This window comes from Lemur catta, chromosome 7, assembly GCF_020740605.2.
Source record: "Lemur catta isolate mLemCat1 chromosome 7, mLemCat1.pri, whole genome shotgun sequence".
In the NCBI taxonomy this organism is placed as follows: Eukaryota; Metazoa; Chordata; class Mammalia; order Primates; family Lemuridae; genus Lemur; species Lemur catta.
In genome coordinates, this window is record NC_059134.1 from 93,867,540 (window position 1) to 93,883,778 (window position 16,239).

Sequence of the window (16,239 nt, forward strand, 5' to 3'; positions counted from 1 at the left end):
TTCCCCAGGTGATTCTAACGTACAGCCTGGGTTAAAAAAATCTCTAAATTTACTTTCTTGGCAAAAGTAATCTTTCTCTATAAGACTGTTTTTTAAAGGGAAGTACTCAATGAAAGCTTTTTAAAACATTCTCCAACCAAGAGAATATGAACAATAATTATTCAATTGTTGATATTCTATGAGTCCACTGCAATACTTTTTTTTTCCTGTTGGTTCTAGTCACCATTTAGAAACATGAAGAAAAGACTATCCAAACTAACTGCCTCATATAACATTTTGATGCCACTGTGTTATGTTTTCTGAAATAGCATCTGCTACTTTATAGCCTGGGTTTTAAAAAATTGTTGTTTATAATTTTTTAGGAAAGGCCTGCTTCATACTAAAACTTCCCCAGCCACTGAAATAAAGGATGCAGTGTTTGTGTATACATGTGACACTAAGCACTCTTGGTAAGTCTTTGTGTTTGTCTTCTTTTAGAATAGATATACTAAGAAAAAAAGGACTTCACTAATTTTTCCCCATAATTATTTTAATTCTAAAACTGATTTTAGAATTTCATTTTTGACACACGAGAAAATATATGCAATATATATGTGAGTTATGAAGTCTTAAAATTAACACACCAACCTACCAATATAAAAATTAGAACACTATCATTACACTATCTGTGCATTTCTTTCTTACCTCACTCTTCTCACAGAAGCACTTTCCTGAAATTTGTTTAGTTTCATGTTATAGTCACATATCCCTAACAATAAAATTAACTGTGCTTATTTGTGAGCTTTAGAAAAATGTTATCATACTGTTTGTAGTCTTCTGTAATTAACTTGCTTTTTTTCACTCAATCTTTCACTTGTAAAATTCATCCACATGATGTACTATAGTTTACTCTAAGCGTGGCCCAAAAACTCATGCTGGTTCACAAACTGTTCTCATTCAGAGATGCGTACAGAAATGGAGATAGGCATTTAGCAACTTTTTTCTTTTCTTTTTTTTCTTTTTTCTTTTGAGACAGTCTCACTCTGTTGCCCCAGGTAGAGTGAAGGGGTATCATCATAGCTCACTGCAACCTCAAACTACTGGGCTGAAGCGATTCTCCTGGCTCAGCCTCCCAAGTGGCTGGGTCCACAAGCACGGACCATGACACCTGGCTAATTTTTCTATGTTTAGTACAGGCAGGGTCTTGCTCTTGCTCAGGCTGGTCTCAGACTCCTGAGCTCAAGCGATCCTCCCGTCTTGGCCTCCCAGAGTGCTAGGATTACAGGTGTGAACCATCATGCATGGCCACTTTTAGCAACTTGCATAGCATCTATTCTAACTTCTTTTACTAAGATGGGTTTATTAAAGCACAAATAAAATATAAAATGCAACAAGGAGAGTAAGAGGGTGTAGCAAGAGATTGGAAAGTAGTCAAGATCAGACCCTAGAAGGCCTTGTAAAACAGTGTTAAAGAATTTGGACTTTACCCCAAAGGCGAAAGGAGACTTTGAAGGACTATAAATAGGAAAACTACATATGCTATCAAATTTATGTTTTTAGAAAACCATGTAACATAGACATAAAACAATGTAAAGAATGGCTTGGAAGGCAGTAACAACGGAGGGAAATCAGTTAGAAGGCTGTGAAAAGAAGCTAAATGCAAGACTATGGTAGTCTGGACCTAAGGGTATTAGCATTCTAAGTGTCAAAGAATGCCCTTAATCAGTGAATGTAGGGATGAGATGATGTTCTAAAACAAGTGGGGCTGAGATGCAAGCTAGACAAGTGTAGATATGTGCTGCAGGTAGGGAGATTCAATGTGGAGCTCAAGAAAGAGATCTGAACTGGAGACAAAAATTTAAGCGATACCAGTAGATAGATGTAATTAAAAGCAAGGGAATGGATGATAGTACTGAAGAAGAGTACATAGTGAGAAAAGAGCCAAGGATAGAATTTAGATGAAACAAGCATTTATAGAACAGGTAGAAGATAAAGCCTAGCTCATCACGCACACTGCCTAGCACATATAAAGTGATCAGTAAATGTCTGCTGGGGAAGGAAAATATATGCAATAATCTAAAAAGCAGTAATAGTCTTATCAAATGAGTCTTTGCTCTTGAGAAAATTTTTATTACCTTCAATTTCTGCCTATGAATCTAAATTTTTTTTTTTTTTTAAATCCCGTATCTTCAAAACTACCACTAACTAATAACTTAAGGTGAGACCTTGGGTAAGTTGTTTAGGCAAATGTAAATTGCCTCAGCATGCTTGTATGTAAAGTGGGGATAATAGTACCTACCTCAAAGGGCCGTTGTGTGGAATAACTGAGAGTACATGTGAAACTCTCAGACTATGCACTTGGCATCTAGCAAGGGCTCAATAAATGTTATTAGTATCAATGTATTATCATTATCAGTGTTTGGCATTCCCAATTTGAAAATATTTCATTTCTACCTTTCTTTGTTCCTTCTCCACTCCCACTAATTCACTTGACTAGTCTTTCAAAAAAGAAAAAGAAAAAAAAAAGGAATAAAAGGAAAATAAAATATTTCATTTCTAAATTACAGTTGACTTTATTTTGGAATTTTATAGGCTTCAAAGAGCAAACACAGACACTCAAAACTGAATTTAGCTAGAAAATATTTACTCATAATAGTTACCTGAAAATGATATGTTCATTAAATACAAGTCATAAATTAAATACATGAAAGAATATACTATACATGATACATAGGCCTCTAAATTTTATTATCGTCACTTTACCTTCTTTACTTTTATTTATACATTGACCAAATTTTTTTTTTATCTTTCTTGGTCTGGTACTTGGACCAAGTACTGTATATGTCTTGCCTGTTCAACTACAAAATGGAATTAACACCATTTACCTCTTATTTTATCTTAGGATGTCTACAAAAAAGAGGTCTTTTATCGTACCACGGACCCCTGGGGTGAAATCTATAGATCCCTTCACAGAATATTTTTAATGCATAAAATACAGAAAATTAATTATGTTGAAATATAGTTATCAAAATATTTTTATTTTATTTTTTATTTTTATTTTTTGAGACAGAGTTTCACTCTGTTGCCCTGGCTAGAGTGCCGTGGTGTCAGCCTAACTCACAGCAACCTCAAACTCCTGGGCTTAAGCAATCCTTCTGCCTCAGCTTCCCGAGTAGCTGGGACTACAGGTATGTGCCACCATGCCTGGCTAATTTTTTCTATATATTTTTAGTTGTCCAGCTAATTTCTTTCTATTTTTAGTAGAGATGAGGTCTCACTCTTGCTCAGGCTGGTTTCAAACTCCTGACCTGGAGCAATTCTCCTGCCTCGGCCTCCCAGAGTGCTAGGATTACAGGCATGAACCACCGCGCCCGGCCCCAAAAAATTTGAAAATGTGAATCAATACATGGGGTTCTGCCTTAATACATTAAATAAAATCTAGCAGCAGGCTTGATAACTATTATAATTCTGAAGTTATAATGAGCAAAAATATTTTGAGACATATCACATTTTCAGTCACATTTTATAATGTGATTATGAAAATGATTTCTATTGGTGACAAATGCACTTGGTTCTTCTAATATTATTGTGGTTTATTACTTATACTATATTCTTAACTAAAGGAAATATTAAATTTCATTTAGAAGTTAGTGAAAATCAAGATATAATTACTTTTCTTTCCAAAATCATGGAGTCCCTGAATTCTAACCCTAGTTGAAAATCCCCTGGTCTATAATAAGAGTGCAACAGAGCAGATCCTGTCTCTTAAAAAAAAAAAAGTGTGTTAGATAAGGAATGACATGAAGATGGTACGGTTATGATGATTGATAAAACTAAGGCCCAGCTAGTCTGTGCCAGAACAAGGTTTACAACTTGATCTGTCTACCTGAAGCCCTATATGACTCCAGGTTTAAACTGAATTTAATCTTGACTGGAGCGATCTCCAGTGAAATTTACTGCAATTGACTGTTCTACTGCTATGGCTTTTGTCAAAGTGAAAGATTCTAAAAATTTCCCTGTTTTTGTGGATTTTATAATCAAAAAAAGCAACTACGAAAACAGTAGCAAAAATCTTATAAAATTTCAAAATTCTATTACTGAATGATTTTTCACTTTGAAAAAGGGTTTACTTCAGAATTCCATTAAATATATCATGTTTTCCCAATATATTTGAAATACATACACATTCAACATGCAAACTTTTCATTATAAACAACTCAAGGAACACATTTATTATATACTTAAGACTTACATGATTCGATGAAATTGTGCCATTTAGGAATTTTATACTAGAGTGCAAAACTCCATGTTATATGCTGGGGAATGAGTAAGATTTAGTTTCTTCTTTCAAAGGAGAGAGAGATGATATAAAAAAAAATGGTAAGAGGGAGAAGTGAAGTGTAGTTTATGTGATGAGTACAGGCATATCCAGTTTCAAGGTTCCAAGCTGGAATTTTTAAAAATTTAAAACTTTTGAAAAACATTAATATATAAAAGACTGAAGCTCATTATCAAAAAAAAAAAATGAAAAAGGCATGGAAGAGTGTTACTAAAGTGAAAAAGTCTTTGTTTAGCCCTTAGATATACTTTTCAGAAGTAGCTAAGGTTAACAATTTTCATTTATTTATCTTTTTAGGGACTTTGTTGCCCAGGCTAGAGTGCAGTGGCACAATCATAGCTCACTGCCACCTCAAACTCCTGTGATCAAGCAATCCTCCTGCCTGATCCTTCCAAGTAACTAGGACTACAGGTACGCACCACCACACCTGGTTAATTTTAAAAAATTCATATAGGCCAGGCATAGTGGCTCACACCCATAATCCTAACACTATGGGAAGCCTAGAACGATCACTTGAGGCCATGAGTTGAAGACCAGCCTGAGCAACAAGTGAGATCCAGTCTCTACAAAATCTTTAATTTTTTTTTTTTTTGTAGAGACAGAGTCTTGCTCTGTTGCCCAGGCTGGAGTGCAGTGGTGTGATCACAGCATGCTGCAGCCTTGAACTCCTCAGCTCAAGCAAAGTGATCCTCCTCCCTCAGCCTCCCAAGTAGCTGGGATTACAGTCATGCACCACTGCACTCGGCTATTTTTTTTTGTAGAGACAGAGTCTTGCTATATTGTCCAGGCTGATCTCAAACTACTGGCCTCAGGTAATCCTCAAGCCTCACAAATGCTGGGATTACAGACATGAGTCACCACACCCGGCCAGTCTGTAACCTTTTAAATTCTATGATCACAGGAAGACTACCTACTTTCAAAGACTGTAGGGTACTATCATTCCAAAGTCCCTACTTAAAGTAACAGTTAATACCAACCCTATACTTTAATAGCACCTTATATTTTACAAGTATTTTGACAACCATTCTCTTATTGGATAATGTAGTAAAGGAATACATTTAATCACTTCTATGTATTTCCTAATATATACAAGTACATTGTTATACTACCTCATTTTGGTTTCTCTTTTTTTCATTTTTGGTATTATTCTTTGTTACGTGGCTCCTCCTTACTAAACTATGAGATTCTCTTGAGCAAGGGCTTTGTCTTATTCATCTGTATTCTCACAAAGCTAAAAAAAAAAAAAAAAAAGGGCGGGGGGAGGGATAAAGCAAGTATCATTATTCTCTTTTTACATAAAGGGATATTGAGGGAGGTTAAGTGTCTTGCCTAAGGTCACTTAAGCAGGGTAGAATGGCCTAGAAGAGTTTTCTTTGATTCCCAGTTTAGTGAGATTACTACAATGTATCTCATATGGTTTCTAAATAAATATACACTGAAAACAATTCAAATTTTATAAATAAAAGGATGTATTTGGGTGATTACCTAGCTCAATGAAAATATAAAGAACAAATGACAGTGTATGAGAAAGACAAATTTATTTGCCCCAAAAGGACTTAGATGTTGGAAAGAGAATCATTCCTAATCAGAAGCTGCCTAATAATTAAGCCTCACTACCAGCTGGGCCTTACAACTCTGTTAATCTGCCTGTGGATAAGAGAGGAATGACCACGGTTTAAGTGTGATTTAGGGTGATCCAGGCAGTCCAACCTCCCCCCCGCCCCCAGCAACTGTTACTCCATTGAGAGCTAACTCTACCAATTGAAAAGAAAAACCTTTCCTTGAGATTAACAAAAAACTAAAGGGCAGTAAACTATGATTTCGACAATTTATATTAGTTCTAAATTTCTGACTATAATTTTAGAACTTTTTTGTCATTAAAGTGATCACTTATTTGAAAGCTAAACTTTGACTCTAACAATTATCATAAAGGAAGATAAAGTCCTTGGGAACATTCAGAAAATACAAAATAATGAAAAGGAACCTCAGAGTCAGTATAAAATGGTAGAATAAAATTTCAGTTTCACAAAAGGTCATACAAGTTAAAGGCCTGAATAATCTCTTTAGAGAAATGTAGTAATGTTTTCAATATACACAGCAAATTAACATCATTCATAATAGCCAAAAAAAGGTCCATCAACTAATAAAATGTGGTAAATCCATATAGTGGAATATTATTTAGCAACATAAAGAAATGAAATACTGATACATCCTATGACATGGATAAACCTAGAAATTATGCTAGGTGAAAGAAATTATTCACAAAGGACCACCTATGATTCCATACATACAAAATGTCCAGAATAGGCAAAGAAAGTAGATCTGTGGTTGCCTAGGACTGGAGTGTTTGAAGGTACTAGGGTGGTGATGGCTAAGGGACGTGAAAGTTTCTTTTTGGTGGGATGAAAATGTTCTAAAATTGATTATGTTGATGGTTACAAAAATCTATGAATATACTGAAGGCCACTGAATTGTACACTTTTGATGGGTAAACAGTATAGTAGGTAAATCATATCTCTCAATAAAGATGTTTAAAAAAACAAAGTAATAATGTTTACTAACAAAAGTCCTGAGGAGATAAAAATGACTTGTTGGCCCGGTGCGGTGGCTCACGCCTGTAATCCTAGCACTCTGGGAGGCCGAGGCGGGCGGATTGTTTGAGCTCAGGAGTTCGAGACCAGCCTGAGGAAGAGCAAGACCCCGTCTCTACTAAAAATAGAAAGAAATTATATGGACAGCTAAATATATATATATATATATATATATATATATATATATATATATATAAAAATTAGCTGAGATGGTAGCTACTCGGGAGGCTGAGGCAGGAGGATCGCTTGAGCCCAGGTGTTTGAGGTTGCTGTGAGCTAGGCTGACGCCACAGCACTCTAGCTGGGGCAACAGAGTGAGACTCTGTCTCAAAACAAACAGAAAAAAACGACTTGTTAAAGCTACCAATCATTTTCCATGTACATGGGTTGACTGTAAAGGTTACAGTTCTTTCCAATAATAGGATTTATTAAGGGATTATTCCATTCCAATTTACCTAAAGAATTAATTCACTGCATTTTCCAATGTGTAAACCATGATGTCCTCAAAGAGTTCACAGTAGTACAAATAAGACATGTAAACAAAATAATGCAAAATATATTGTATGTGGAAAGTGCCATAAGCAGGGGACAAATATGGGTTATGGGAATATAAAGATGGGACTGACCACCAGTGAGTAAGGGATGGTTAGTGAAGACAACATAGAAAGGATGGCATTTGAACTCAGTGTTAGGCAGAATTTTTGAGAACACTGGAGTGGAATGGGAGATATTCTAGACTGAGGAAACAAGAAAGGCAAAGTCTTAGAGATAGGAAAGTACTGATCATGTTTAGAGAACATGAATGGCTTCATTTATTGGAGTATAAGACCAGAAAGGTAGACTAAGGTCAGATCATGGAGATAATTGTTAATATTAAGCTAAACAGCAGGGAATGCTGATGAATTGAAGCAGGACAACGACATGATCCTATTTATTTTAGAAAAATCTATGTAGAATGAATTGGAAGAGAGAGAAAGTAGAGTGTCTTGATAAAAAATTATTGTAGCACTACAGGGCTAAGATGAATAGGAGCCAGAACTAGAGGTCTTTGGCAGTAGGAACAGAAAGGGTGGGAAGGGGAGACTGAAGCGGGTTATATTAAAGAAGTAGAATTGATAAGCCTTAGCAACTAAAAATATGGGAGTAGGGGGAAGAAGAGTCTAGTAGGGAGCAGGAGACTCCAGTTTGAGAGACAGGGAGAATGATTGTGCCAATGACAGAAAAATACATCACAAGAAAGTTCTGGACTGTTTGTTTTGGGGGGAGTGGAGGAAACTTGAGGAATATGATGAGTTTGGTTTCAGATGTGAGGAATACAATTTTCAAGTGGTTGGAAATGTGGCACTAGGGATGAACAAAGGGGTCTGGATTTTATAAACACAGACATAAGAAACCACGTTTTCATTAAACAGCAGAGTTTGATGCATTAAGAGCAAATAAAATTGCCAACAAAGAGAAGCATTAATAAAATTAATTTGAACTATACATAATGTTTGCTATAGTTCAATCTAGTCCCTACTACAAATATTCGGAAATTTCAATTATTCAGAGCTCTCAGGAGGTTTTATCCCAGTCTAAAACAGAGACAAAGGCAAGGAGGCCAGCTAAAATAAATCTGTTCTACAGAAATATTACAATCATACACCACCTATCTATCTAAAAATGTCTTCCAAAGAGCTCAAATACCATATAATCCACACTGTTGCTGAAAAAGGTTTAGCTGCAACTGTTTATTTTTAGACCAGAGGTTAAGAAATGTTTTCAAGGTTATACATAAAGGTAGAAGAAATTCCAAACAGTCCGATTTTACAGCTTAGTCTCCAAGTAAATAACAAATTTCCTATTAAATACTCATTATGTGCCATCATAAAATAGAGACCACACTAGTCTATGTATTTTCTAATTCATCAACCAGCTAAAAGTAAGGGACAGAGAGACTAAATAATATTAGAGCAGGGCCTAAAAGCTGTCTCCTACCTCGCAGTCCACCACTCTTCCCTACCACCCATGAGCCAAAGTGTGGTGTTCTTCTATTTTAAATTATTGTATTTTGATATCTATAAGAGTAATTATAGAGCTACTAAACAGATTGTTTTAGCCTTCTACTTAGAAGCATTGGCAGTACAACTATTTTATGGCAAATTCCCAAGCTCTTGACCTACAAAAGCTCTTCACTATCACAATACAAGAGATCTGGATTTGATTACCATTCCTGGACTCTCATTTCTGGCTAAGAAGATGCTACAGCAGTAGCATAGAATGAGTCTAAGGCAAGTTTGAGGAAAATTTCTGCCCAATCAAAAGCAACACCTTTGAATGATCACTGAGGTGTGATGAGACTCATTAAAAAAAAAAAATGTAATTATAAGCAAAGAAAAACAGAATGCCCATACATGCCCAGAAATCTTTACTTAATCCATTTATGGGAAGGACAACTGTATTAAAGAAGCATAATAATTATGTAATTGTTGTAGAAAATTTAAGATTTTTATTATTTGGCCAGAGACAGACAAAATCCCATCCCTAAGCAGCAGGTAGCAAAAATGACAAGCCTTTCCCTCAAATTTAAAAAACCTCACTGCCTCCAGGTACTCCCCATTAATGAGGACAAGTGCTATCCTTCTTGCTAGAGTATTCTGCATAGTCAGGAGACCAGAAATTGGAACTGCTTCTATAGCAGATTATCTCAATAAACTTCAGTGCATTTGCTTTCCTAGTCCTGGGACGGTGGCCTCCCACAAATTCCTTCAGAGATGAGAGGAGTAAAGAGCTGTCTCTTTCACATTGTGCTAGTCATATCAGCAGGCAAGAAAGTTAACCGGACTATCCCTAATACATGACCACTGTCACTGTATCCAAAAGGGGGCCCGGATACCAACACAGGCCTCTGGGGAAATGGAAAGCTAAACCCGGCTGTGAATTAGAACAACTTTGAGAGTTACCACTCAACTGCACCAAGGTAGCTGAAAAACCTAATGCTTACTCATCCCGAAGCGACCCAGGTCTCCAAATACCAGGCTAAGGACCCAGGGCCCAGAGCACGAGATTCAACTCCACCCATCCAGCTGAACTGGGTTATACTCTGGTAAAGGCAATCCTCTCCTCACCCCAAGTAGGAACCAGGATGGGGCCAAAGCCAGGTCTTGGGGACTGCTCACCCACTGCATATCCAAACAAACACCCTAGGGCCGCTGTCACCACCCAGAAGTAGAGCAGATGCCCAGGCTTTAGCTCACTGCAGCCGGCATTGTTTACGCTCTTTCGCCGCCTTTGCCTCTGATAGGCCAGAAAAGTCCCCGTACTGTCCACCAGGACTTCCGGCACGGACGCAGGATGTTTGCCCCTTGCCTGCAGTTTGACACTTACGCTCCCCGGGCAGGGAGAGGTCAGGGGACCTAAGGTCCGAGCACGATCAGCAGGAAAACCAGGCAGGCAGCAGCGGCGGCAGCATTGGTGCGGCGGGCCGCTGGGAAACACCTCCTCCGGGGGCGGGGCCCAGAGCGCCGCTGTCAGAGTGCCGGCCCCACCCACAGGACCCCTCCCCGCACACTGAAGGCTTAAAGGGGCCGCGCACACCTTCGCCCAAGGGTTTGCAGGCCTCAGGTCCCTGCTTACAGCTCACAGGCTTTCTAAGGCAAGAGGCAGATGAAGGCCCGACTAAGAATACTCCACCGCCGTTGGGTGGACCTCTTTTTTCGTCGTAACATAGATAATGTTCCAGAGACAAAGGAGACGACCAGCTCCCACTATCACAATCCTAATCCCTCCTTCAAGGGTGAAAAATATTACTGCAGCTAACAGCCAAAGCATCAGGGTAAATATATAGCCCCTCATTATATGTAAACTGCTTATTCTATTAACCCCCCTCAGACTTGAGCAGTTCTTCAAATGGCAACTCAAAAGGCCCAGGAAAGAATTCCTGCAGCCTATAATGCTTCACCTCACCCTTTCACTGACTTCCTTCTTCACAACACGAGGAATCCTAGACAATGATACAAGATGAGTAGGAAGGTAACAGGAGGTGAAACAAAAAATAATCTTTCTTTTCTTGTGAGAAAATGTGATCTTTCAAAAACTGGGCAAGAAGTCACAAGTCTAGGTAGGTACAGAAATCTTGCATGCAAATACAATTGTGATACACAGTCATCTAATTTAATATGAATAGTTCTTGAGAACATTGTAGCAGAAACTGCATTAGTACCTCAGGGAGTTAAGTTTTGGTCTATGAGCTCTCCAAAGGTTATCAGTGACTTTTAATTTTCTTTTCATAGGAGAAGTTTTTCCTCAATCTTAGTTTACAAGGTTTGACTGCATTTTGTGTTTCCATCACACCAACAGGAATGAGATGTATGTGATTCTTAAGTCTGTATTTCTCCATCTAATTTAGATGAATAAACACACCTTACTAAAGCCTTAGGACATCATCAGATCAGTATGGGAATCAACGTTGTGAGGTTAAAGACCATTTATAAGTAACCTAACATCTATCCCAAATAGGGGTTCAAGTAGAAATTTAGATTCAAAGGACAGCCATAAAGACTGCTCTAGGCCAGGCACGGTGGCTCACGCCTGTAATCCTAGCACTCTGGGAGGCCGAGGCAGGTGGATCGCTCGAGGTCAGGAGTTCGAGACCAGCCTGAGCAAGAGCGAGACCCCATCTCTACTAAAAATAGAAAGAAATTATCTGGACAACTAAAAAAAAAAATATATATATATATATAAAAATTAGCCGGGCATGGTGGCGCATGCCTGTAGTCCCAGCTACCTGGGAGGCTGAGGCAGTAGGATCGCTTAAGCCCAGGAGTTTGAGGTTGCTGTGAGCTAGGCTGACGCCACGGCACTCACTCTAGCCTGGACAACAAAGCGACACTCTGTCTCAAAAAAAAAAAAAAAAAAAAAAAAAAAAAAGACTGCTCTGCTAGGGAACAGACCCAGGTGACCCTTTTTCTGAAGGTTTTAGAGAATTCTAGACCAGAATTGTCAAGTAAAAAAAGAAACTGATTAGGATTAAAATAGTCTGATTTTGAACTGCCAAGACAATCTTATTCTACAGTGCACATAACTGATCCATACTTCTGAATTAGGTAATTAAGACCTTCTTTTGTTACAGTCCCATCAACCTTATCACACTGTTCTAAAGGTAATGGTTTTCAGATAAGCCTTTCTCATCAGATTGTGAGCAGCCCAAGGGCAAAGGCTGGCATATATCTTAATTATCTGTTTCTCCCAACGTGTGAAACAAAACAAATAATAGTTATCACAAAAGGTATGACCAATACTTTCTGTTTTATAGCATTCTAGTGAAGTACAAGTCCAGGTAACTACAATAAGCATGCGCGCGCGCACGCACACACACACACACACACACACACACACACACACACACACACACACACACAAATGGATAATACCCAATGTTGTGCTTATGAGTGAATTAAAAATTAGAAAAAATCAGCCGGGCACGGTGGCTCATGCCTGTAATCCTAGCACTCTGGGAGGCTGAGGTGGGTGGATAGTTTGAGCTCAGGAGTTCGAGACCAGCCTGAGCAAGAGCGAGACCCCTGTCTCTACTAAAAATAGAAAGAAATTATATGGACAACTAAAAAATATATATAGAAAAAATTAGCCGGGCATGGTGGTGGATGCCAGTAGTCCCAGCTACTTGGGAGGCTGAGGCAGGAGGATCGCTTGAGCCCAGGTGTTAGAGGTTGCTGTGAGCTAGGCTGACGCCACGGCACTCTAGCCTGGGCAACAGAGTGAGACTCTGTCTCAAAAAAAAAAAAAAAAACTTAGAAAAAATCCACTGAAAGTCCCCCCAAAAGCCAAATACTTGGTGATTCCACTTATACCAGGTATGTAAAGTAGTCAAACTTACAGAAACAGAAAATAGAATGGTGGTAACCAGGGACTGGAGGGGAGAGGGAAAAGGAGAATCGTTTAGTGGATATAGAGTTTCAGATTAGCAAAATGAGAAGGTTCTGGAAATCTGTTTCACAATAATGTGAATATACTTAACACTTTTGAGAATTGTACACTTAGAAATGGTAAAGATGATAAATTTTATGTTATTATTTTTTACCACAAAAGTGAGACACTCATCTACAAAACAAAATGCTCTGTAGGTATTTAAGGGAAAAAAAGATAATGAAGAAATAAATATAGTTGACCCTTGAACATGGGTTCAAATGGCACACGTTGACTCGTATGTGGATTTTTTTCCACCTCTGCCATCTCTAAGACAGCAAAACCAACCCCTCCTCTTCCTCAGCCTATTCAATATGAAGACAAGGATGAAGACCTTTATGATGATCCATTTCCACTTAGTAAATAGTAAATATTTTTTTTCTTCCTTATGATTTTCTTAATAATATTTTCTTTTCTCTAGCTTACTTTATTGTAAGAATACAGTATATAATACATATAACATACAAAATATGTGTTAATCCACTGTTTGTTATTGGTAAAGCTTCCAGTTAACAGTAGGGTATTAGTGGTTAAGTTTGGGGGGAGCCCAAAGTTATAAGTGAAGTTTTGACTGTGGGTGGGGAGGAGGAGTCCCTAAGCCCAGTGTTGTTCAAGGGTCAAATGTACCAATGTGGAAGAAATCTATTATTAAGTTTAAAAAAGAAATTTGCAAGACAGAATATGAAGTCCAATCCCTTTTTTGTTTTAAATAAATAATGGAGACATACACATTTGTGGTAGGCTGATAATGATCCCTAAAGACATCAGAATTTGTATATGCTATTAATACCTTATTTGGAAAAAAGGTCTTTGCAGATGTGACTGCATCAAAGATTTTGAGATGGGATTATCCTAGATTGTCTGGTGGGCCCTAAATGCAATCACATATATCCTTATGAGAAAGACGGAAGGAGATGTGACACGCAACAGAAAAGGTGCTATGAAGACGGATCAGAGAAAGATTAGAAGAGGCTGGAGTAAGGTGGCCACAAGCAAAGCAATGCCAGCAGCCACCAGAAGCTGGAAAAGGTAAAGAACCGATTCTCTCCTAGAGCCTTTGGAGGGAGTATGGCCCTGCTGACACCTTGATATCAGGTGCATAAGACTCATTTTGGATTTCTGACCTCCAGATCTGTGAGAGAACAAATTCTGTTGCTTTAAGCAGCCAAATTGGTGGTAATCTGTTACAGTAGCCATAGGAAATGAATACATTATATGTGTTTGAATGTATGTACAAATTTTCTGTAAGGATCCATAGAAAATTGCTAACCTGGCTGGGTGAGGTGGCTCACGCTTGTAATCTCAGCACTTTGGGAGGCCGAGGTGGGAGGATCACTTGAGGCCAGGAGTTCGAGACCAGCCTGGGCAATATAGTGAGACCCCATCTCTATAAAAAAATTTGAGACAGAGTCTTGCCCTGTCGCCCTGGCTACAGTGCAGTGGCACCATTATAGCACACTGCAACCTCAAACTCTTAGGCTCAAGTGATTCTCCTGCCTCAGCCTCCCGAGTAGCTGGGACTACAGGCACTTGTCACCACGGGCTAATTTTTATTTGTAGAGATGGGGTCTTGTTCTGTTGCTCAGGCTGGTCTCAAACTCCTGGGCTCAAACAATCCTCCTGCCTCAGCCTCCTCAGTAACTAGGACTACAGGTATGTGTCATCATGCCCAGCTAATTTTTGAACTTTTTTTATCTGTAGAGTTGAGGGTCTTGCTATGTTGTTCAGGGTGGTCTGAAGCTCCTGGCCTCAAATGATCATCCCATCTCAGCCTACCAAAGTGCTGGGATTACAGGTGCTTACTGAAATAAACCCATACGTATTTCAGTTTTCTGGTTCAAGACAGGTCTAAGTCAGGTTACAGTACTTAGGACCAAGTAAGGCAAGTCCTTTCTGGTCTAAAAAAAAACACTGCTTCTTTGGGTGTACAAGGAATCTATTCCTTTTTATCCTTCGGAAAGCAGGTTCACTATTAAACAAATTGTTTGCCATTTGGTAATACTAAAGGGGACTGTCCATATGTTTGGAAGAAACTCCCATATTTAAACACACACTGCTCAAAATTAGCAGGCGGTCCTCTAAAGCAGTGGTCCCCAACCTTTTTATGCCCCAGGGACCAGTTTCATGGAAGACAATTTTTCCACGGACTGGGAGTCAGGGGCTGGGGTGGGGTGAGTGTTATGGGTAGGGGGAGGATAGTACGGAGTTCAGGCAATGATGGGTGGCCTGTTTTCTAACAGACCATGGACTGGTACTGGGCCACAACCCAGGGGTTGGGGACTGCAGCTCTAAAGTGTAAAAACATTTTATTTACTGCACTGAGATTTCTGATATGGATTTGGTCTTTAGTAACAAATGAAGCACCCAGGCTAGTTCTAGATTAGGAGGTTCTCATGAGATTTTTTTTTTTTTAAGGAATGTACCACATAAAAAGGACTGAAAGTATGGAATTACAATATTGATAATATTCCTAACATCTACAAACAAAAGACTTCATACTGCAAGTGGGTGACAACATGCAATGGCAGAAACAAGCGCCACAAATACAAAAAAGGAAAAAATATGGCAAAACTGATTAGGGTATGAGATGTTATAGAAAGCCAAGTATGACAGATAGCAGAGGTTTAACCCTGCAATATCAACTATTTTATGTAACTTTTTTTTTTTTGAGACAGAGTCTTACTCTGTCACCCCAGGTAGAGTGGAGTGGCATCACTGTAGCTCACTGCAACCTCAAACTCCTGGGCTCAAGCAATCCTCCTGCCTCAGCCTCCCAAGTAGCTGGGACTACAGGTGCATGCCACCATACCTGGCTTATTTTTTCTATTTTTAGTAGAAACAGGGACTCACTCTTGTTCCGGCTGGTCTTGAACTCCGGACCTCAAGCAATCCTCCCACCCTGGCTTCCCAGAGTAGTAGGATTACAGGTGTGAGCCATAGCACCCAGCCAAACTTTTTTTCACATAAGCCTAAAAAACTATATAAACTGGCCAGGCACAGTGGCTCACGCCTGTAATCCTAACACTCTGGGAGGCCGAGGTGGGTGGATAGTTTGAGCTCAGGAGTTCAAGACCAGCCTGAGCAAGAGCGAGACCCCATCTCTACTAAAAAAATAGAAAGAAATTATCTGGACAACTAAAAATATATAGAAAAAAATAGCCAGGCATGGTGGTACATGCCTGTAGTCCCAGCTACTCGGGAGGCTGAGGCAGAAGGATTGCTTGAGCCCAGGAGTTTGAGGTTGCTATGAGCTAGGCTGATGCCATAGCACTCTAGCCAGGGCAACAGAGCAAGTCTCTGTTAAAAAAAAAAAAAAAAAACAACTATATAAACCTCCCAAGTCTTGTTACCATTTAAACTTTTCTG

General features: G+C 38.9%; 1 protein-coding gene across 4 annotated transcripts in view; it reads right to left on the bottom strand.

The window, feature by feature from the left end:
• Positions 1-16,239, bottom strand: part of CKAP5 (cytoskeleton associated protein 5) — a 95,441-nt gene that overhangs the window by 67,153 nt on the left and 12,049 nt on the right. The window contains exon 1 of one of the 4 annotated variants that reach the window (XM_045557963.1): positions 10,276-10,388. The exons of 2 other annotated variants lie outside the window; for them this stretch is intronic. The gene's annotated coding sequence lies outside the window, so the exon portion shown is untranslated. Of the gene's footprint in view, positions 1-5,427; positions 5,536-10,275; positions 10,389-16,239 lie in introns of those variants that run through there. One more of the 4 variants, XM_045557964.1, reaches the window with a different exon arrangement.